General features: G+C 44.6%; 1 protein-coding gene across 3 annotated transcripts in view; it reads right to left on the reverse strand.

Annotated features, from left to right (window-relative positions):
- Positions 1 to 23,335, reverse strand: part of GNG12 (G protein subunit gamma 12) — a 127,566-nt gene that overhangs the window by 54,196 nt on the left and 50,035 nt on the right. For all 3 annotated transcript variants that reach the window (XM_059375082.1, XM_059375080.1, XM_059375081.1), the window contains exon 2: positions 22,035 to 22,084. The gene's annotated coding sequence lies outside the window, so the exon portion shown is untranslated. The remainder of the gene's footprint in view (positions 1 to 22,034; positions 22,085 to 23,335) is intronic.

Consider the following 23,335-nt stretch of genomic DNA (forward strand, 5'->3'; position numbering starts at 1 on the left):
TTCTCTCGCTGTTACTCTCTCTCTCTCTCTCAAATAAATAAATAAGTAAATAAATAAAATCTTCAAAAAAATATTCTAGACTTCCCTAATATGCCATCCAGTCCGCCATTTAAGGGACGACTTAAAATTGTGGCTTTGTTGGGGCGCCAACAACAAAGGCGTCTGCCTTCAGCATGATCATGATCATGATCATGATACTGGGTCATGATCCCGGGGTCCTGGGACCGAGCCCCACATCGGGCTCTCTGCTCAGTGGGGAGCCTGCCTCTCCCTCTCTCTCTGCCTGCTGCTCCCATTGCTTGTGCTATCTCTTTCTCAAATAAATAAAATATTTAAAAAACAAACAAAAACAATAAAACAAACCTTTGGCTTTGTAAAACAGGGAGCAAGCCACAAAGGCTTCTGAAGCCCATCGACTGGGCTTGGAGGGAACAGAAAAGTGGCATTTTATGGTATCAAACACCAGAAGAAGCTCTCATAGCTGCTAACCTCGTGGAGCTCACCCTCCACCCTGGGCGAGTGCTGAGCATGTTCTGCACATGACATCACCGAAGCAAGGGCCCTGGCAAGTTCCAAGGTGTTGGAGGTGTGAGTGGAGCTGTGGGCTCTAACCCATGCCTGGCTCCAAATTCCATGCACGCAAAGCCTGGGACAACTGCCTCCCTCCCCCAAGGAAACTGCACAGGTCATCCAATGGCAACTAGCTTCTAATGGTGAGATCACTCCCACTGATACTCTGAGGGGAACCAATTCAAGGCTATCTTTTTTTTTTTTTTTTTCTTTCTGCTACTTGGCCAATCACGACACCTAGTGGCAATTTGAGGACAAACATCAGTCTCCTTAAAAGGCCAGTGGGTAGAGAGCCCCAAGAGCGCTGGGGTGGGGGTGGGGGATCTGATCGATCACAGCCAAAGGAAACTGAGGCCCAGGGAAACGAAGCTAGCCACCTAGAGTCAAAAAGAGAAGGACGCCCATGTGGAACAGCATGGAAAGCCTAGACACTGGAGTCAGGTGCTGGGTTCTGATTCAGAATTCACCTTAATCCTACCCTCAGCAAGATATTTCCTTCAATTGTTGAAAAATACTGATGGAGCCCTACTATGTGCCAGTCACGGTGCCTGATGGTAGGAACATGATGATAAGCAAGGATGATAAGTCTCTATCTCCCCAGTCAAACAGGAAAGGAGAACACTCGCACAGGACTCAACAAGAATACTACCAGTTCATAGGAACTGCAGACTTAATCAGCGGCCAAGTAGCATGGTACTGAGCCTGAGGTACTCAGCTCATGTACTCCGTCTGCCAGCCAGCCGTAGGACAGCAGTGTGACTGTTACTCTTGCTTGAAAAATGAGTGGCAGAGCACTTCAGCTAAGAGCAGTCAACGGAGGGCTCTGATACCTTCCTACGTTTCTGAAAACTGAGGTTGTTGGACTAGCTGTAGGGGTGGAAAGCCTCATTCCAGCTCAGTGCCGCTCCTAGGATTTGGGGGGTAGAACTAGGACTAGACACAAGGTCTCCTGATCAAGAGTCTCGTGCTCTTTCTTCATACGCTATGCTAGTCAATGATGATTAAAAATGACTGGTCGTGGGGTGCCTGGGTGCCTCAGTGGGTTAAAGCCTCTGCCTTCCGCTCAGGTCATGATCCCAGGGTCCTGGGATCAAGCCCCAAGTCAGGCTCTCTGCTCAGCAGGGAGCCTGCTTCCCTTACTCTCTCTCTGCCTGCCTCTCTGCCTACTTGTGATCTCTCTCTGTGTCAAATAAATAAATAAAACTTAAAAAAAAATAATGACTGGCTGCTATCGAATGCTTACTCTATGCCCTGTTCTAAATTTGTAACATCCCATGCAATCCTCTTCAGAACCTATGACACACCTTTACAGAGGATTTTTTTTTAAAGGTTTCATTTATTTATTTAGTCAGAGAGAGTGTAAGCTCAAGCAGGCAAAGTGGCAGGCAGAGGCAAAGAGAGAAGCAGACTCCCGCTGAGCAGAGAGCCCGATGTGGGACTCCATCCATGGACCCTGGGATCATGACCTGAGCCATCCAGGCATCCCTATGACACACCTTTAAAAATGAAAGTAACACCTGAATGAAAAAATCATGCTCTCAAATGGTTAGATAAAGAAAAAATAAAAAGGTCCCAAGATAAATGGAGAAGCTTCCAACCTAACCCAGTTATGAGATTCTTAACAACTGCCTTGTCTCTGTTTGAGCTAGTTACATGGCGGATTAAAAATAATTCTGTATCAGTGTCCTCAAGTTCTCACAACTGGCATGAATAATGGGCCCAGGCAGATGGTGGTTCAAAGATGAATGACTGTCCAGGGAAGACATTTCTCAACAAAATTACTTTGGGGTAACTCTGGGTCTCTAGAAGCAGCTACGAAGCCTGTAAGGCCAAGTGCCAGGCAGACCTGACCCTTTGGTTTTACGGTGATTCCAAATGAATAAAGCACGTTCCAGGAGAACTGAGTACATCGGGAGTCAGTGAACTCTCCAAAATGGTACTGTCATCAGCCTTTGTTTGCTCCTCCCTGGGGTATCTAGGCAGCACAGGATTTCTGTGCTGGGGGCGATCAGACAAACCTCTACAGGGATTCTGCAATTGGAGGCATCGAGTTCAAGGGGACCTAGCTGCGGGGCCACAGGAAGCACGTCAGGAACGCTTCCTCCTGCACCTGGAAAAGCAGCCCCTGCAGCCTCCCTGGCCAGGGTCTCTAGAATGAAACTCAGCAGGCCACAGTGAGAACATAAGCTAGATATGCTGGAATGTTCAGCCCAGAATGCTCTGCTACCTTTTCTCTGAATGGCAAGGTCTCACTTAGTCTCCTAGATCTAGAGCTCAATGCCTATCTGACCATCACCCCTGTCCCAGGCCAAGTCTGCCTCTCAAGGTACTGCTACACTCCCATAGTATCCAGCACAGGATTGTCACCCCAGATTTGTCTGTCTGCGGGCTCTGAACATCTTTAGAAGACGGACTGGGTGGCCCATCTGTCCTTAAGTATTTAGTACCTCATACTGTCTGAGTTGCATAGTGTTGACGTCCAAAGAACTGGAAAGTAAAGCAAGGAATTCAGGGCTGGGAAGAGGTTTAAGAGGTCAGGGTGTTTGAATTCCTGCCCAATACAGAATTTCCCTGAAAATATCATTACAGAAAAACTTAAGTTTTAAAAGTATGTGTGTACAAATATGCATACAGATCTTGCTTTACTTACCATGGGGTTATGTCCCAGTAAACCCATTATAAGTTGAAAACAGTGGAAAGCTGAAAATGCTTTTTATATACTGACCTACCATTGGACCACTTTCTCATACTATACACAAAAATTAACTCAAAACTGACAAAGGACCTAAATGTGAGACCTGAAGCCATAAAACTCCTAAAAGAAAACATAGGCAGTAATCTCTGGGACACTGGCCTTAGCAACATATTTATGGATGTGTCTGCTCAGACAAGAGAAACAAAAGCAAAAAATTAACTACTGGGTTATACCAAAACAAAAAGATTTTGCACAGCGAAGGAAACCATCCTCAAAACGAAAAGGCAACCTACTGAATGGAAGACGGTATCTGCAAATGATATATCTGATAAGCGGTTAATATCCAAAATATACAAAGAACACAACTCAACACACACACAAAAAAATCTCAAATATTCAAATTAAAAATGGGCAGAGAACTTGAATAGATATCTTTCCAAAGAAGACATACAGATGGCCAAGATACATGAAAAGATGCTCGCCATCACTAATCATTAGGAAAATATAAATCAAAACTACAATGAGATATTACCTTATACCTGTCAGACTAGCTACTATGAAAAAGATAAGAAACAGTAAGTGTTGGCAAAGAGGCAGAGAAAAGGAGCCCTGTGCTCTATTGCCAGGAACATGAATTAGTGCAGCCACTGTGGAAAACAGTATGGAGGAGGTTCTTCAAAAAATTAAAAATAGAACTATTATAAGATCCAATAATTCCACTATTGGGTATTTATCCAAAGAAAACAAAAACACTAACACGAGGGGCACCCGGGTAGCTCAGTCGGTTAAGCATTGCCTTAGGCTCAGGTCATGATCCTGGGCTCCTAAGACGGAGTCCCATGTTGGCGGGCGGGGGGGGGGGTGTTCCTGGCTAAGCAGGGAGTATGTTTCTCCCTCTCCCTGCTCCTCCCCACCCCACTCTCTCTCTAACTTGCTCACTTTCTCTCAAATAACATCTTTTTAAAAAACCCATTTATATGAAAAGATAATATGCACCCCTACTCTTAATGTGACATTATTTACAATAGCCAAGATATGGAAGCAAGCTAAGTGTCCACTGACAGACGAATGGATAAAGAAGAGATGGTATATATACACAATGGAATATTACTCACCCATAAAAGAGAATGAGATCTTGCCACTTATAACAACATAGATGGATCTAGAGGGTACTATGTCAAGTGAAATAAAAATCAGACAGGGACATACAAATACCATATGATTTCCCTTATATGTGAAATATAAAAAACAAATTAACAAACAACCACAGACTCATAAATACAGAGTATAAACTGATGGTTGCCAGAGTGAGGGCCATGGAGAGTAGGTGAACTAGGTGAAGGTCATTTAAAAGGTACAAACTTCTAGTTATAAAACTAATAAGGCATGGAGATTAAAAGTACAGCATAGGGAATAGAATCAGTAATATTGTAATAACAATGTGATGACAGATAGTGACGACACTTAGGGTCGTGAGCATGGTGTAGTGTAGAGAACTGTCGAATCACTGTGTTGTACACCTGATACTTGTTTTTCTTAAAAGCGTATTTTTAGAGGGATAGATTAGAAATAATTAAACAAATACATACCCTAGAAATGAAAAGGCAAAAAGATAAGAAGGAACCTTTGAGGGTGATGAAATGTTCTATGTCTTGATGGTGATGATGGCTATAGGAGTGCATACATTTGTTAAAACCCATCAGACTATGTGTTTTAAATGGGTGTTTATTTTATGTAAATTATACATCAATAAAGACGATTCTTTAAAAAATAAAAATACAACAAGCTACCCTAAACATGCTCAGGACTCCTACTAAGCCTACACCTAGGCAAAATCATCTAACACAACGCCTATGTTATAATCAAGTGCTGACTACCTCGTGTTATGTACTGAATACTGAACTGAAAGTGAAAAACAGAATGGATGTCAACGTATCTGCTGTTCACCCTCACCCTCGTGACCATGACCCTGACTGGGAGTTGCATGCAGCTTGCGGCCACTGCCCCACATTACGAGAGAAAGCCCTACCACCCAGTGCCAGCCTGGGAAAAGATCAAAATTCAAAGCACAGTTTCTACTGAATCTGTATTCCTTTTGAACCATCAAGAAGTTGAAAAATCATAAGTCAGGGACTGTCTGTATGCGTGTGTGACTCCCTTCTAGTATACAGGTGTGTGCACGGTGGTAAAAACTCAAAGAGCAAGACTCACTCAGATCTTTCTTTGAGAATGAGCCATCATCTATTTTTACAAGATTTTTTCCCTCTGATTCTTCAAGAAATACCAGCTACTTAGAGAAAAATGTGTAACATATATTAACACGGATGATAGATTACCCAGTTAACATGTTGCTCTATTTTCTTCTAATATTTTCTCGCATGAGTTTTTAAAGGAGCTGAAATCACACTCTATGATACAATTTTATAGTTTGCTCCTTTGCAGCAAGGGCATCTCCCTATGTGATTACAAAGTCTTCATAAGCACCATGTTCTAAAACTTTTATTTTGACATAATTTTGGACATAGAGAAAAGTTACAGGAATAGCAAAAACAGTTCTCTTTCACCCAGATTTAAATTCCTCAAATGTCAACATTTTGCTACATTTTATTTTATTTTTTTAAAGATTTATTTATTTGAGAAAGAGAGAGCCCAAGAAGGAGGGGCAGAAGGAGATAGAAACTCATGTAGACTCCACACTGGGCACAGAGCCCAACGTGAAGCTCAATCTCATGACCAAGAGTGGTACGTGTAACCGACTACGCCACCCAGGCGCCTCTACTATATTTACTTTATTCCCTGTGCATTCTCCCCTCTAACAGAGAGCATGTGAGAGAAAGAGAGAGAGGTAGACAAGATATTGTTTGACTCTTAAGTACTTCAGTGTGTCTCTCCTACAAATAAAGAGTTCTCTTATATAACCACACTACAATTAGTCAAATGTGGAAACTAATATTGATATACTGCTATTATCCAATCTAGAACCTTATTCAGATTTCAGCAATTGTCCCAATGATGCCCTTTACAGCAAAAGAGAACTCAAAATTCCACACTGCGTTCAACTGTCATTCTTAATTTCCTTTACTCTGGAATGGTTCCTGAGACTTTGTAACTCAAGAAGCTGATTTTTTTGTGTAAAGAACAATTATACTTGGGACACCTGGGTGGCTCAGTTGGTTAAGCGTCTGCCTTCGGCTCAGGTCATGATCCCAGTGTCCTGGGATCAAGTCCACATCGGGCTCCTTGCTTGGCGGGGAGCCTGCTTCTCCCTCTGCCTCTGCCTGCCACTCTGTCTACCTTTGCATGCTCTCTCTCTCTCTGACAAATAAGTAAATAAAATATTAAAAACAAAACAAAACAAAATGGTTATCCTGTGAAATGTCCTTCAGTTTGGGTTTATCAGCTGTTTCTTCCTAACCAGATTAAGGTGATACACTTTTGGACCACAGAACTGAGCATACATGATTTTTAATGATTAGCAAGATTTCATTTTATATAAACCATCTCTTATTGTGGAATTTGGGCCATTGTATAATTTTGCTGTAATCCCAAATGAAAGCTCTTCTTTTTTCTTCCTATCAACTATCTACTTACTGGCTTCTCTCCATTATTTCCTATAATCATGATCACCTCAAAAAAGTTAAAAGAATGAATTCAGGTTATTTTAAGAATATTTTAAGTGTTAATACATTTATAACCTTTTCCTAAAAAGAGCCTATCAGTTTGCAGTCCCATAATTGATAAAAGTATTTACGTCACATCAGGCTAAGTGGCCTTGCACACTGCTATGTTATGAGATTTTTTTTTAATTTGTAAAGACAAAATACTGCATTGCTGTGTTAGCAGATTTCATCATAAAGTATGGTTAACAAAGGGTGTTGTTTCTTTCATGACACTGAATACATTGCTTTGCTTATGGGTGCCTTCATTCAGCAAATATTCACTGAGTTGTCAACTGTGTGCCAGTATTCTAGGTAATGACATCAAGTTCTTAATGTAAAGAAATAAACAAGATAATACAGATTGTGCTAAGAGCCATGAAATTCTTCAGTAGTAACTGAAGGGGATGCTCCAGATAAAGGTAGGCTAGAGCCTGGTGCTTTGAGAGAGAGCTGGTGTAGACACAGTTGGGGAGCACAGCGCGGGGGAAAGGGAGGGTCAGCCGCTAGGTGTCTCTCACTTCATCTCACAACTACTTACCACAAAACTGCACCAGAATGACTGCAAAACACTGCCCTTGACTAAAAACATGAACCCCTATTCTGCCCTATCCCAAACACCCATTTCTCCTGACTGTCCTGGTCAGCGGAGTCTGAACCTGAGCAGTTTGCAACTCGTGAGTAATAACGAAAGCTTGACAATTCTCTGAAATGAGATTTCTGATGTTGCTCAGTCTTGCAATTACCTGAATGTCCAGGAATCATTCATGAATCAGGCTATCTCAACATTAGATTAATGGTCCCTTTCAACAGTGAAAAGGGAACAGATGACCAAGAAAGGGGCGTGTGTGTATTCTCCTCCAAAAAACAGGGGTGGTGGCTGCAGCTGTAGGCAAGGAGGGTGTAAGTGTTTACAGAGAAAAGCAACCTGGCTGTGCTACGAAGTGGGACAAGGCCAGCAGAAATTCCAGCTCCCCGGGCTCACCCCCTCACCCCAGCTTTGTCAGGTGCCTCACGAAGTGAGAAATGAGCAATCAGAGAAACTACAGCCTCCCAGGAATGCCTATTAGCACTTAGGACAATGGATTTCCGTATACTGGGTGCAAAAAGCAAACAGAGGACCTGGTCAAAGCAATGTTTTTCTTACATAACAATTGCACGAGATAAAAAATTATATACTATATATACACTTATGATCAATATTCATTAGAAACCACTGTCAAATATATTTTTTAAAAGATTCACAATAATAACCTATAAGGTATACGCATGCTCTTTCCCTTCCCATCCTTCTTGTAGGAAAAACCATCTTAGGTACGCAACAAATCTGATGTATGAGGAACAAGCAGCCTCCTAACAATGCCATGCCCTCAAATACTAAGGTGCACCTCAGGACTTCTGAGGGCAGAGAAAGGAAAAACAACTATTTAAAGCATTACTAATAAAAATACTATGATTGTGTCCCCCACTTGGGGGATGAACATCTAGAACAATGGAGATGATAAATATTCACCCAAGGGTCACGAACTACCACTTAGTGAACAAAAGACAGTAGATGAGATTTGTGATGGAGGTGTTAGGATAAAATCGTATTTTAACAAGATGAATATAGGGGAAAGTTTTTATATTTCATCTCTTATCCTGTTTTGCATTTTGGTTTTGTTTTCTTTTTAAAGATTTTATTTATTTATTTGACAGAGAGAGAGATCACAAGTAGGCAGAGAGGCAGGCAGAGAGAGAGGGAGAAGCAGGCTTCCCACTGAGCAGAGGGCCCAATGCGGGACTTGATCCCAGAATCCTGGGATCATGACCTGAGCCAAAGACAGAGGCTTTAACCCACTGAGCTACCCAGGTGCCCTGCATCTTGGTTTTAAAAATATACAAAAAGCACAGAAAGTCGTATTGAAAGAAGTATTACCTAGTTCGCCTAATTGTGACAGAAAGCGACTATCTGGCAGGTGTCAGTAGCAAGGGTGAATGAACTAAGGCAAGTAGTTTAAACTAGCAGGAAGAACTCAAAAGAGTCCAGTGTGGGCAATGGTAAGCTAAAGTTTGTAAGTTAGGATCATTCATATGTATCCAGTTGGTGGCTGAAATTTTCTGTTTTCCGATTGTTTTTGTCTCTACCATAACTTCGAGGACTAAAAGGAGACTCAATACTGGTAGTAATTTTCCATAATTAGCATTGGTGGAGAGATCTGGCAAAAAAAAAAAAAAAAATCCACCGTGGTTTAATAGGTGTGAGCCTTAAACCTGGTAGCATTTTAACCTTTTTCTTTACAGACATTAAACAAGCATTTAAATCTAAGTTAAGAATACTTGTTTCAAAGCAAAAGAAAAGAAAAGAACAACCAAAAAAAAACAGAAAAACAAACAAAAGTCTTACAGACCAGGCCCCCTATCCTGACTCATCACAGGCTGACAATTTCTTTACAGATTATCAGTCAGAACAAGGAGGATGCCTTAGGCCCCACTTCAATGGCTCTTTTTCAACAATTCTCTAGTTCTCCTCCAGGGGGCGAAGTTGGCCAGCATTTCACTGGAAAAGGCACTGCCTTTCAAACTTGGATTTTTGCGCATAGCACTAGGAATATATTCAAGTACAAAAAGGGCCATTTCCCCTCTTCTCATCTGTTTTCAATACATTGAATTCGGACTGATTAGCAAAGCATTCCAGCCCTTTGGTGCAACAGGAGGGAAGGGACTTAAGGGCAGTGGGCAGGAACACTTTATCAGCGCAGTCCCTGAGGCCGGCAGGCCTCTTCTCCTAAAACTTGAGATCAGGGTGATGGTTTTGCCAACACTGATACAGTTTCGAGGATATTACTTTTTTTTCTTTTAAGGAGAATTTTCCACTAGGCCTACTATGGCCAGCTGATGCCTTACACAGGATTGCTTCCTACCCAGCTCCTTTGCAAGGCCTCCTTCAGAACAACCACAGAAATGGCAGGAGGTCTGGGAGCCCCTGCCCTGCCTTCCTGCAGGAATAGTGGGTCCTTTCCTCCTCCCGAGGGTGAGTGCTGGTCCCGAACCAACAAGCCCAGATAGCAATTCCTCACTGGGCCTTCGTCCCCTTCCCTAAAAGGGTTAGATGCTCCCAGGAGGAACTCCGGTAATGGCGCAGAAGAGGACACACACAGGGGCAAAATCTGTACTCAACGCTGGGACAAACTGGAATTTTAGTGTCTCGGGAAGTAACAGCATGACAGGGTAGAGAGAAAGACCTGGAGTGTGTGTGCCAGTTCTCCCTGGCCTAGGAACAGACCTAGTTTGTGTGCATCCTGAGCCTTATATAATTTGGGGGTTTCTTATTAGAAGAATATAAAATTAGTGCTGGCCCATTAGCCATAGGGCATCAGAGGGGGTCCTTAGAGGGGAAGGGCCCTGAAGCTTGAGCATCATAACCATCATGAGCTCCCTGATCACCATGGCGGCTGAGGAATGTGTTGCCAATCAGGCTTCCGTAAGCCTTGTCTACAAAATGGCAGTGGGTATTTTTAAGGTCAGGTGACTCAGTTTCTTTTTCTTCTTCTTCTTCTCAGCTTTTTTAAAAGATTTTATTTGTGAGAGAGGAGAGAGCACAAGCGGGGGGAGTGGCAGGCAGAGGGAGAAACAGGCTCCCTGCTGAACAAGGAGACCTACAAAAGACTCGATCTCAGAACCCTGGGATCGTGATCTGAGTCGAAGGCAGACATTTAACCAACTGAGCCATCCAGGTGTCGGGGCTCAGTTTCCACCTCAGGGAGTAGACTCAGGGGCTGGGAAAGAAAGACTGCAAGTGGCCAGTGCTGGCTGAAAGTGTCCCCTTGGGTTCTGCTCCCTCTTCATCCTGCCCCAGGCACACCGTCGCAGGTGCACGGTAAACACCTTCTGACCGACCAGTGGAAGTGGCCTGGCTGCCTCCCCTCTACCAGTTCCCCTCCTTGAGGCTCAAGCACTTCCCTTTTCTCTGGCTCACTGGCCAGGCTTCCAGCTCCTGTGTAAAGAAAGAGCACTCCTGAACTGCTTGCAGAGGTGAGTAAGTCTCACCCAATGTTAGAGTGGGTTTCCTGCTCAGATGGGTAATTCATTCACCACAGATGTCCAGGCATAAGTTACACAGACCTCAAAACCAGTCCCACAAAGGATGATGCTGCTGCCTTCTATACAGATCCTGGGTCTGGCACAGTGTGGGCACCTGGTAAAGACCCCAGAAGCCTGGAGGAGCTCTACTGCCCCAGAAGTGCCCGTCACCCAAGGAGGATCCTAGGAAAGAAGTGCTCAGGGGCACCCCAGCACAGTCCTGGCAGAGAGAACGAAGCTCCTTCATTGGGAATATGAGCTCTGCCACAAACCAGCTTGTCCCCCATGCCTGACCAAGACTCTGCCCCCATGTTCAGTCATCCTGTCACCTCAGACTTGGCCTTCTCCCCCTCCTCCTGATGGGAAGGTCATGTCTCCTTTTAAGAGCTCCTTGGGCTCCACGAAGGTGCCAACTCTGCCAGACTTAAAGAGAACAAAATAAACTGATCTGAATTTAGAGCACCTAGCCAAATCTAGCTATGTTTGCATATTTGCACAGTCCTTGTAAAAATAATATATAAATTTCTCCCAGTCTAGTGGCAAAACCGCTTGGCCAAATCTTTACAAGGAAATGAGAGGAGGCCTAAAGAGATGGCAAGTTGTTTAGTTAACGGAGCCTGCTTTCGTATATGCTACAGATTGGTATTTATAAGCAAACCCACTCCTGAATGTTCTTGTTCTTTCTTGAACAGAACAGTGAGAACAACTTCTTACATAGAAAAGTGTCTTCATGAAGCCATTTGTCGCAAGGAAAATGTTCTACAAATTCTCACCTGTAAAATGAAGATGGTATCGTGATGGGAAGAGAATTATTTGGTGTTTATTTGGGTGTTTACTGGGTGCCCAGACTGTGGTACACAATTCATAGGGATGATTTCACTTAATTCTCTCAATAACCCCGTGCAGGATTAACCTCACCGTGTTAATGCAGAAATCGAGGCTTTAAGAGTAAATGACTTGTCCAAGGTGCTCAGAGGTGGATTTGAGGCTGGGCAGGCTGAGCTGTACTCTTACCCAGCCCTTGAGCCATGCTGCGTCTGCACCAAAAGTCACTTTGTACACTGCAAAGAATGAAGGAGCTTTACAAGATACTTTTTAAAAGCAGGTAGTTGCACGCATTTTGATTTTTTCACAAATTGCTATTTGATTTAAAAAAAAAAAAAAAAAACAACTGCTAAAGAATTGGGCTACTTTTCACAAGTCTACAAGGTTATTTAAGAAATCATTTCAACAGTCAAAAGCAAACAATGATAACAGCTACTACTTCTTGGACCTATGAGACAGGCCTCTGTGCTGAATTCATTACATGACTGCCTCCCCTTAATCCAGCCAGCTTACGAGGCACCTGGCACTACCCTTCATTGAACAAATGGGGAAATGGAGGCTCAGAGACTCTGCCCAACTTATCTCAGCTAAGGAAAAGTCTGAACTCTGGTCTATCTGCCTATGCTATGTACCTCCTGGGTATAAAGTGTGTACAAACAGAAAGAATGTTCTAGTTAGGAGCCTACTAGCTATTTCATACATCTAGATATTTGAATGGCCAAATGGAAAATACTACATTCTTTTAGGCCAAGAGAAGAACACAGGTGAGCAGCGGTAGGGGTGTGCAATTCTCCCCTCACAGCCCCTGGCTCCCACATCATCCAGAGCATGAGGGAGGGACAGAAGGGGGGAATGGAGGAGGGGGTTAGCGACATCCTACCATCTTCATAAACAGCCAGCAAAGATAACATGAGGACATGAGCCACGTTCACATCTGGATACACAATGTTGAGTCCTGCCAGGGAAACTGATCCAGTGATGGGATCGCCCAAAATGCATTTAATACATTCTTAGACCATCGGCCCCAAAGAGACTCCAACTCTGACTCAAGTGCCTTGCTAGCACGTGTCACTTGCTCATCCAGGACTCTGCCTTTACCAGGGTGTGGGGGACCCAAATGCAGGGTGACCCACTTCCCACCACAGCTGCCCTGCCAGCCTGCACATGACAAAGGAGAGCACCTCAGCACAGAGGCCAGGTTTCCAGTGCTGGGGCCAGAGAAGGCAGGAAAAGCTGAAGACCCCTTGAGGATGCTCAAGCCAAAAGAAAAACTGCAAAAAAGCAGGGGGGTGAGGGTGGTTCTTGCAGAGCACATTCCACAAGCCTTGATTTTTCAGAGTTCATAAACTACGGATGGAGCCTTGATTAAAAATCCCCCCGAAGCATGGCAAATCAGCCCTCAGAACAAAAGAAACTATGTTAGGGTCATGAGCATGAGAAATAGTGGTTAAGCATGGAGTTTCCAAATGCTAGCTTTCTCTTGGGGTTATATCAAGTGCACTTCGGTGCCATGGTTGGGAAAACCATGGTAGGGAAAAGCAAGGTCAAAGGCTTCCCTGGGTCTTAGAGGCAGGGTGTCCATGGAAGCCCCGCCTCCCCCGGAATCTGCCACCCAAGCAGATTCTCTCAGTCTGGGGTACACACACACACACACACACACACACACACACACACACACACCTGACCCCATTAAAGGGAATGTAGCTTTCTAGAAGCAACACCTTCCCAGCAGCAACAAGTTATCTGACAATCGGAATAAGACATTTGGGAGGGAAAGAAGGAGGTAGGGAGCTCCCCATGCTTGCCCAGGTTTCAAGCACAGGATGAAGGGCTGCTTTTAGGGGTGTTAGAGAGGAGTTTGTTGTATTAGCCAGAGGTTAAGAGTTAATCTAACAAGATGCTAAAGTGGAAGTTTCCACTCCAGCATCAAGACTCAACAGATGGGAAATTCCAAAGCATGGGGCCAGACCATTATGTGGAAATTCCTAAGAAGTTGACCTAGCTGGCTCAAAGATCCATACGGAGGATATATAAACAGGTTCAGGGCAGTGGAAAGTGACGGAGGATTTTGTTAGGCAGATTCCTCTAAAGTGCTCTGGTTCCTACCCCGTCCCAGGATGGCTGGGGTGGAAGGATCTGCCCTTTCATTTCAAACCTCGAGAAAAGGGTTTCGAAGGCAACATCTGGAAGGCTTGACATGGGTCTCTATAGTCTGGGGACTGGTATGCAATTCCTGTTGAAGGCAAAAATGTGAGGAAGACACTAAAGAGGCCTCCGGTGGCAGAACAGAAGGCTGTGTCAGGGAAAGTGGCTGCTCTCCCTCCTCTGGGGGAAGGCGGCGGGGGTGGGAAGTAGTGTGAACTCCGGCTCTAGGAATGCCAGCTTTGGTCTCCTTAAAACAGGTTCAACCCAACAGGCTTCATTCAGCCTGAGGATGGGAGAACACAGATGGAAACCAGAAGCGGCTGGCTGATGGCCACAGCCAGCAGGAGACACACTGCATGAGTGTTGGGAGATCCAGAAGGAAAGTTCGAGGAGGGAGTCCTTGAGAAAGCCACAGAAGCAGCCAGGAGAGAGAGAGAGTCCATTTACCCGTCAGCGAGGCTCAGAGCACCCACTGCCAGGCAGGATGGTAGCAGTCAGGTAAGAACCTTCCTCTTTTCCTCCCCCTCTCTGTCACCTGGGGAGGCCTGATGCCGTGGGCAGCTGGAAGACGGGGAGACCTATACTGGCAAGGGTGGGGGGGAAGTCTTCTCTTGGAGTGAATACTGACTGTTTATAGGCCAGACTGAGCATTTATAAAGCGTTTAGACCAGAACAAATGTGTATGTGTTACTTAAAGGGGCTGCAGGACTTCTTAGGTTCCTAAGAATCATGAGGAAAGCGTCATAGACTTGATCAAGTTTGTTTGTTTGTTTTTTTAAAGATTTTATATATTTATTTGTCAGAGAAAGAGCACAAGCAGGGGGAACTGCAGGTAGAGGGAGAAGCAGGCTCCCCGCTGAGCAAGCAAGTCCCCAATGTGGGACTCAATCCCAGGACCTCGAGATCATGACCTGAGCTGAAGGCAGATGTTTAACTGACTGAGCCACTCAGTCATCTCAGCTTGATCAAGTTTTTAAAAGAAAATGGGGGAAAGACACATCTCACAGAATAAACTTTAAAGGAACAGCAGGAGACAATAAAGCTGGAGGTGACTGGGGGCTCAGTTGGTTGAGCTCCTGACTCTTGACTCAGCTCAGGTCATGATCTCAGGGTTGTGAGATTGAGCCACACGTCAGGCTCCATGCAGAGTCAGCTTGAGATTCAGTCTCTCCCTCTCTCTTTCCTTCTGCCCCTCCCCCAGCTCATGCTTGCTCTAAATAAATAAATAACTTTAAAAAAAAATACAGATGTGCCTTAATTAGGTCTCATGTCACGTGTGCAATGTAGTAGTTACAGTTAATCTTCGCTAAGCACAGATTATGTGCCAGGCATGAGACCAAGGGCTTTACAGATATTATCTCATTCAGTCCCCCTAACAACTCCACGAGGCAGCTGTTAGTATCCCCTTGGACAGCTAAGGAAACTACAGCTCAGAGAAGTCAGGCAACATTCCCAGAGTCACACAGGTAGGTAGGTAAAGCAGTAGCCTGGATTCAACCTCAAGTCTGACATCTAATCCCGAACCCTTCTTACTGTCACAGATGAGTGGTTTTCAGCAGACACTGGTGGCTGAAGCAGGGTAGGAGCTTGGGTCCTGCCCAGCCTTCCCTCCTGTGAGTCCCGAAACTAGAAAACTAAAGGGCAGGGCTTGAAAACCACTCAACAGCATGATCTGAGCAGTCTCTTCCAACTCTGGGATTCTATGACTCTATCACCTGTGGGTGGAAAGATGGGGAGAGGAAGACCCACAGCAGCTGATGTGGGGAAGAGGAAAAACGCCGAGTTTGTATCCCGTGTTCTCAGAGAGGCAGCCAGGAGGAGCTGGTTCTAGTCGGTGCTTCTGTAACAGACACGAGGTTCACAGAAGTACAGTCCTGGGTAGAAATAAGTGGTTCAGATAATGCAGGTAAAGCACTTAGCACAGAGCCTCGCACCACAGTCAGCATTTTGGTAACTGTCAACTGGGACTGTAAAAAGTTTACATATGCCTAAAAACCTCAACATGCAATTTAATGAAACATACTCAGCCACTGATATCACCATGTCCCTACGGAAGGGACATGGACACTAAACTTTATTAGCTGAGCCAAGCCAAGAAACAAATGCACAAAATTAAGCTAGCCAAATCTGAAACAATTTAAGTAACAATGAGGGAAACGGAATCCCTTTTTCCAGTAAAAAAGAAAAGAAAAGAAAAAGTACATACACACAATTTTGCAAATAATTAGAGAAGCCCATTCACTGATTCATTCAATGGATTACAGAAGAGCCCATTCCCTGTCTCCAGGTTAACAGTCACTCTTCTAGATTCTGGGGATATGATAGGAGATCCATAGCCCCAAAACTGCCTACCTAATCCCACAGCGGGGTCACCCATCCTTCATCTCTCCATATGCTCGTTGTTGCTAGTCTTGATCATGATACCTACCCTGGAATAGATAGTCAAAGTAACTGAAGCTAAATCTAATTTTAAACCTTCCCAGTTCAGTGGATCCCCTGATGCAGAATTTCTAAATCAGTGGACTCTGGTACCCAAAAGTTTTATCTGCTCAGCATTCTCTTACTTCCCTCTTCTGTTAACTAAATTCTTCCTTCTTTTGTAGGGACCCCATTCTGTGGGATTCTGGAGGGATTCAACCTCTCTCAAGGCCCTATGAACAAAACCTGACCAGATACTGCTTACTGTCTTCTGTGTACTTCTGGCCAAGTTGATTCAGGAAGGGAATCCAAACTGGGCCAGCTAAGATTCCTCCTTGGCATTGAGAGAACGATGGCAAGAAAGGCAGTCTCCTTTCACTCAGATCCACAGCTGTGAGGACGATGGCCATATAACACTGATGGCTACCTCTGGCACCATGGTATGGGAAGAGCTTGCCTGTGAATGAGGCTGACAGCACTGAGCTAAGCCAAAAGTTGGAGGGAGTGGGGCACCTGTGTGACTCCGTGGGTTAAGCCTCTGCCTTCAGCTCAGGTCATGATCTCAAATCCTGGGATCGAGCCCCACATCGGGCTCTCTGCTCAGCAGGGAGCCTGCTTTCATCTCTCTCTCTGCCTGCTGCTCTGCCTACTTGTGATCTCTGTCAAATAAACAAATAAAATCTTAAAAAAAAAAAAAAAAGATGGAGGGAGTGAAAGATAATGGCTTGATGATATCTTTTGAACTCCTGGATACAGCTCTACCTGAAGTCCATTTCAGTACAGATATCCTATTCATGTAAGTCAAGAAACTAGTTTAAATTGGATTTCTGATACTTGCACACAAAATAACAACAATCACAAATAACAACAATGATAAAATAACAAATAAGCCTTGCCTAAATGAAAATAAAGCCCAAAAGGAAGTTCCCATTCATTGGTAGTACTTGTGGAAATCTAGGCTGCTCTCTGACAATGATCCCTACTGAATTAAAGGGTTTCATCCTGCAATATTCCTACAAAAAGTCTAGGCTTAGCCTTACTTTCACATGATGTTCTGCCCCTGACAGTTCTTCCTCCAGTGCTGCCACCAACCAGACCCTACTTCTTGCAATAAATATTAAAGTTTCTGTCCTGAAGAAGAAAGTCCCAGAAGCACACAACAGTCACCCAGGCTAGCCCAGGTTATCGTTTGTTAACAGCAAGCAAATACTTACAGGCTGCTAATCCTATTCCCGTGAGATTCTCCAACTGCCCCGGTTCTCACCTGAACATCCCAGTATCAGAAGTGACCTAGAGCCAGGGGGCTCAAAGCAGAAGGAGACACACTTGTGGAGCAAGGAAAGAGGATGAACAGGCCACAATGGACACAGTCGATGCAATTTCTCTGGAGCCCAAAGCCACTTTGCAGATGGAGTCAGGGTGTGATGATTTGAGACTGGGGAGAAATAATATTCACGAGTCCTTTCGGAAGCTGTTTATTATTCTTTTAGAACAGGGATGGTAAGTCACTTTCAACTCCTGTGCCAAATTTGGTCCACAGCCAGATGCCCAGGCTTAGCATCAAGAACCGGGACAACCTGTGAAGTCTGATATGGGGTGTGGGTGGGGCACAAATACATGTATTTGGAGATTCCAGCTGAAACCATTAGAGTTTATCCTTGGATTAAGTGCACACCTGGACAGGAAGGGCTTTTCTTGGACTTCACCCGGGGGTTACATCATTTACCTATACCCAGGATAGCCCTCACTACTCTATTTGTTACGGGGATGTGGTTCACAACCTTATGCGGTCTCCTCTTTGTGAGCACTGTGGAGAAATTACTCTAAATCATAACCTCCTCCGAGTAACTAGCATGCCTGTATTCTCCTGCCACTCTGCACTGTTACCTGAACATGGGTTCTTTCTGGGAACGACCACCCAGAAGCTCCAAGGTAAGACTGGAGGACCTCACAGCTCATGTATGGGCTCTCACTTCCGCACCAGGGGCCCAACCTTATCTAAAATTTCCCCTACATTTCTTTCCCCTACAAATTTCCCGCCTTCCATATTTTTGTGGGTCCCATTATATTATATGTGTATTTAAAAGCCACCTCGGGGGACACCTGGGTGGCTCAGCCGGTTAAAGCCTTTGCCTTCAGCTCAGGTCATGATCTCAGGGTCCTGGGATTGAGTCCCACATCAGGCTCTCTGCTCAGTGGGGAGCCTGCTTCCCCCCCTCTCTGTCCCTGCCTTCCTCTCTGCCTATTTGTGATCTCTGTCTGTCAAATAAATAAAATCTTTAAAAAATAAATAAATAAAAATAAAATAAATGCCACCTCGGGGCACCTGGGTGGCTCAGTCAGTTAAGTGTCTGACTCTCGGTTCTGGCTCAATCTCACGCCTGTAGGATCGACCTACATGCCAGGGTTTGTGTTCGTGCAGAGTCTGCTTCGGATTCTCCTCCCCCCCCCCGCCCACTCTCTCTCAATTAGATAAATAAAATCTTTTAAAAAATAAAAATTTATTTTTGCACCAAAAATAAATAAATAAAATAAAATAAAAGCCACCTCAAAGCTCTTTGAAAGGAGACAAGCAAGTGTATTAGAGCATCAGCAATCAAAACACTGTAAAACAAATGGGACAGCGAAAGGAAGATGGTTTTACAAAGGCTGCCAGTTGGGGCAGCTCTTATGGGGCAGCCCCAGGTGAGCAGGCCAAGAAGGTGGTGGCCTTGGACCACGAACAGCCCTGAGCCTAACTGTCAGCACATGGCTTGGTCTTCCCCCACCACTTCCCGCCCTCGTGCCTGCATAGCTTCCGCCACCCTGTCCTTCCTCGGGCAGCTGGTGCCCTCTGGCCCGTTCCGGTGCATCCCATACCTACTTTCTCTTTAGGACTACTGCTTGCTTCCCTTTTCCACCTCCTCCCATCAAATCGAGTAGCTCACACTTCTACAGGACCTTGTACTGGACAATGACAGGTTGTCCATGGTTGGTAGCATTCCTTCTCACAGGGATGAGGACATTTTAACCAGGTTTTCTGAAGAAGGTAAAAACCCAAAGGACTCAGTCACTAATGGTGGAGTAGGCTGGAATGATGGTAGAGATGCAACTCAATGGAGGAGAATCTTCTTGTAAATCTCAAAGAATTCTATGTAAAGTGTTAGCACAGTGCCTAGCGCAGAGTCAGCAATCAAAAACACACCAACGATGACTACTGTTGTTGTTACTGCTCCCACCATGACTACCCTTTGAAGACTCCCTACCTATTCCTCTTTCACCTCCAGGACCACCAACCGTGAAGGTCACTGGCCCTTTCTGCACAGTGGCCAGCCACAAATCCATAATCCATAATGCATTTTCATTATCTTTTATGGTTCACAAATCTCTTGCACATACATCATCCTTTTAAATCTTCTTGGTAGGCCATTAAGTGAAACATTATTCTCATTTTACAGATGGAGAAACTGGAGCTCAGCTAGGTTGAGTGCAGAAGCAGAAGGGTCAGGGCTCCAACCAGGTCTCCTATAAATGTCTTGTTCTTTCCATAATGAGTGGTTACCAACTGCATAGCAATGACATGAGAATCATCTGAGCACTTAAAGATTGCAGGGGTCCACCCCAGACCTAATAAATTGGGATGGCCCAGGGGAAGGGGCTGTGAGCTTGTATTTTAACAGGTGCCTCATGAGACCCTGATGATCTGCTGAGGGACAACCAAGCACAGGGTCCGTGCTGCCTCCTGGTGGTCTAAGCATCTGCAACCCTCTCAGCCATCTGTGCGGGGTCCCTCGAGGAAGGCCTGGGTAGCCGTCTGCTCTGTAAAGTCAGTTTTCTACCACTACGTAACTGTTCCCTCCCCACAATCACATTCAGATTCAAAGGGAGCCCTGACAGAGCACTGGAAAAGGCAGACAGGCCAAGGTGAGGAGAGTGAACCGCACAACAGTGTTTGGCTTTGAAGCAGTTCAGAACAGGGCAGGTCTCAGACAGCACACACAGGCAGGGAAGGCCCGATCACAGAGAAGGGAAAATTCTAGTGGGTCCTGCAGAATGCAGAAGGTTTCCAAGGAGGGAAGGGGTGAGCAGCAGGAGGTATCCTTAAGAAAAATGGTAATGGACCAGTCTGACTGGAATAAAAGGAGTAGTGGGAGGTGAGTGAGAGAGGGTCAGGCCAGAGGAAGGATGTGGAGAAGCCAGAGAGAGGAGTCAAGGCCGGTGCTGTGGACGATTTGAGACGCTGACAAAGGCGCGAAAGCCTGAGGGATGAGCCGAAGGATGACCGTGTGGTGGCGGCGAACGGAGGAGGGTTGGAGCTTGGGCCTCCTGGCACTGGCAAGACCACCTCGGAGTCTGCTCAAGGGAGATGCCAGGTGGCGGTGCCAGGGCCCGGCAATCACGATGGGGGGAGAGGGCGGTGGGCTACGGGATGGCTATGGATCTGAGACCTCACTCCATGCCCTTCTTTTTTCACGTGACTCAAAAACACTGCAGGACAGGACCACAAATGTGGCCACAGTCCTTCCCCTCCCTGTATCCGGGTTTCCCACAGTGCAATTCGGCAGCTCCTCTACTAAGGAGCTGACTTTGTATCTGTCGCCTCTTGAATCCAGCCTGGCCACATAGCTCGTGTTAGCCGACAGAACGAGATGGAAGCAACGTCGTGCCAAATCTGAGCCTCAGGCTCCAGACACTCCTGTTTTCAGTTGGTACCTGCCCAACTGCATGAGAGATGCTCAGGGTAGCCTGAAGGACGGTGAGACACACATCTTAGAGTCATTGTCATCTGCTACCAGCCAGGTGACTCTCAGAAACAAGGCCTAACTGACCTGGACCTGAAGCTGACTGGAGAGACAGGAGTGGTCCCAGCAGAAATCAGAAGAATCATAACGCAGAGCCCAGCTTGAACTACCAATCCACAACATTGTAGCATAAAGACATGATTGTTATTTTGAGCCGGGAAGTTTTGGCTCAGATCTCTGGTAGTGTGTTTGGGGGTGATTCTTTATGCAGCAAGAGCTAACTGCTACACACTGCAAATGATGGTATCGCTTCAGATGAGGCAGTGATGCTACACGAAGCCCCAGAAATTTTCACACTTAAAAAGTATATAATTTTCATACTTAAAAAGTATATTGTTTTCCTAACTCTAAAGTCAGTTTTCTGCCACTGCATAACTATTATGTCCCAACAATCACATTTAGGTTCAAAGAGAGAGGAGAGGAAAATTACAGCAAGAAGAAAGCTAATACATTATAGCTGTGAGCCAATTTTCATTACAACACACTGCAAGGCACTGTCTGAATTCCTTGGCTGAAATAACACTTTGTTGTTTTGGATACTGCCTGACACAAGCAGACCATCAACAGGGGCCTGGAAATAGTTTCACTGCAAGAACACGAAAAAGTTTTATTTTAATAGTATTGGCATGTAATCATAGATCTTTTCCCTGACCATGTTCTTAGCAAAGGAACATGGACTGATTTTTTTTTTTTTTTTTTTTTTTTTTTTAAGGCTTGGAGACATCTTAAATAATTTAAGAGAGAAAAAAAAAAAAAGTGTGACTAAACAGACATCATCTAATCATAGCACTGGTAGGGATGTATCTAACTTAGAAGCATGAAACATCATTTCAAAAATAATGTCAAACAGTCACATTGTTTTAAAACTAAAAGAGAACTTACCAGTAAGACTTCCTGGGGCCCGTTTTCAGGTTGTAAGAGGTGGAATGAATCTGAAATAGAATTAAGCAAACACTCTGTAAGTAAATCACACTCAGGAAGGGTGTGCTTTTGGTCCCAAGGGACCGCCATGATGTTGCATATTTATTCTTTTAGTTAAAGATTAGCCAAGCTTTTTCTGGCTTCTGATGGAATAGGGAAAGATTTTTGCCTACGTATTTCAACTTCCTGAATAGAGAGCACTCTCATTTACTTCAGAGAGTGCTGGAAGTCTGAAGCCAGTACTATAAACGGTAGTGTTCTCGTCCAAACCCCTCCAAGTCAGAGGAAGCCTCCTTGGTTGTTGTTCTTGCCTTGGTCCCTCAGCACTCCTGCTGGGACCAAGCCATGGCTCCCTTTATGGAACCCATGAAAAGACGGATGGTCTAGCACAACCTGAAGACCAATGGGAAGAGGATACAAGGCTTCCTGATAGTGGCCACCTGATCACAAATAACCCCCAGTTCTTGTTTTATCAGTAAGGGGAGCCTAAGGCAGTGCTGCTCAACAGTACTAGACCATGAGCCACAGATACAATTTTATATTTTTGAGCAGCCACGTTGAAAAGGCAAAAAGAAGTGGATGTAATTTTAATATGTTTAGATGGATTGATTCAGAAAATTATCATTTCAACATATAAAGAACAGAAAAATCACTAATGAGACATTTCACATGCTTTTTTTCATACACAATCTTCAAGATCCAGCATCTCACAACCCAGACTAGCCATATTTCAAGTAGTCAATGGCCATGTTGGCTGGCAGCCACACCAGACACCGAAGGAATCCAATCTTGGCCTTCGCAGGTACTGGCAAAGTCAGTCCAGTGCATACGGAGATTTTATTCATCTATTTTCCTGTTCCTAGTAATCCATCATTACCCCATTCATGATGTCATTTTACTAGAAACAATCACATAATAATAGCAAATATTTATATAGCACTTACTAGTGCCAGGAATTATTCTTGGCAACTACTTCAATTAATCCTCACAATAACTTTATGAGGTAAGTGTATTATCATTCCCATTTTGTAATGAGGAAACTGAGGCATGGAGAGGTTAAGTAACTTCCTCAAGGTTTTAAGATGTGACAGCCAGCGGAGATTCTTTTTTTTTTTTTTTAAAGATTTTATTTATTTATTTGACAGAGAGAGACAGAGCGAGAGAGGGAACACAAGCAGGGGAGCAGCAGAGGGATAGGGAGAAGCAGGCTTCCTGCTGAGCAGGGAGCCCGATGACAGGCTCGATCCCAGGATCCTGGGTTC

This window comes from Mustela nigripes, chromosome 14 (genome assembly GCF_022355385.1).
Source record: "Mustela nigripes isolate SB6536 chromosome 14, MUSNIG.SB6536, whole genome shotgun sequence".
Classification (NCBI taxonomy): Eukaryota; Metazoa; Chordata; class Mammalia; order Carnivora; family Mustelidae; genus Mustela; species Mustela nigripes.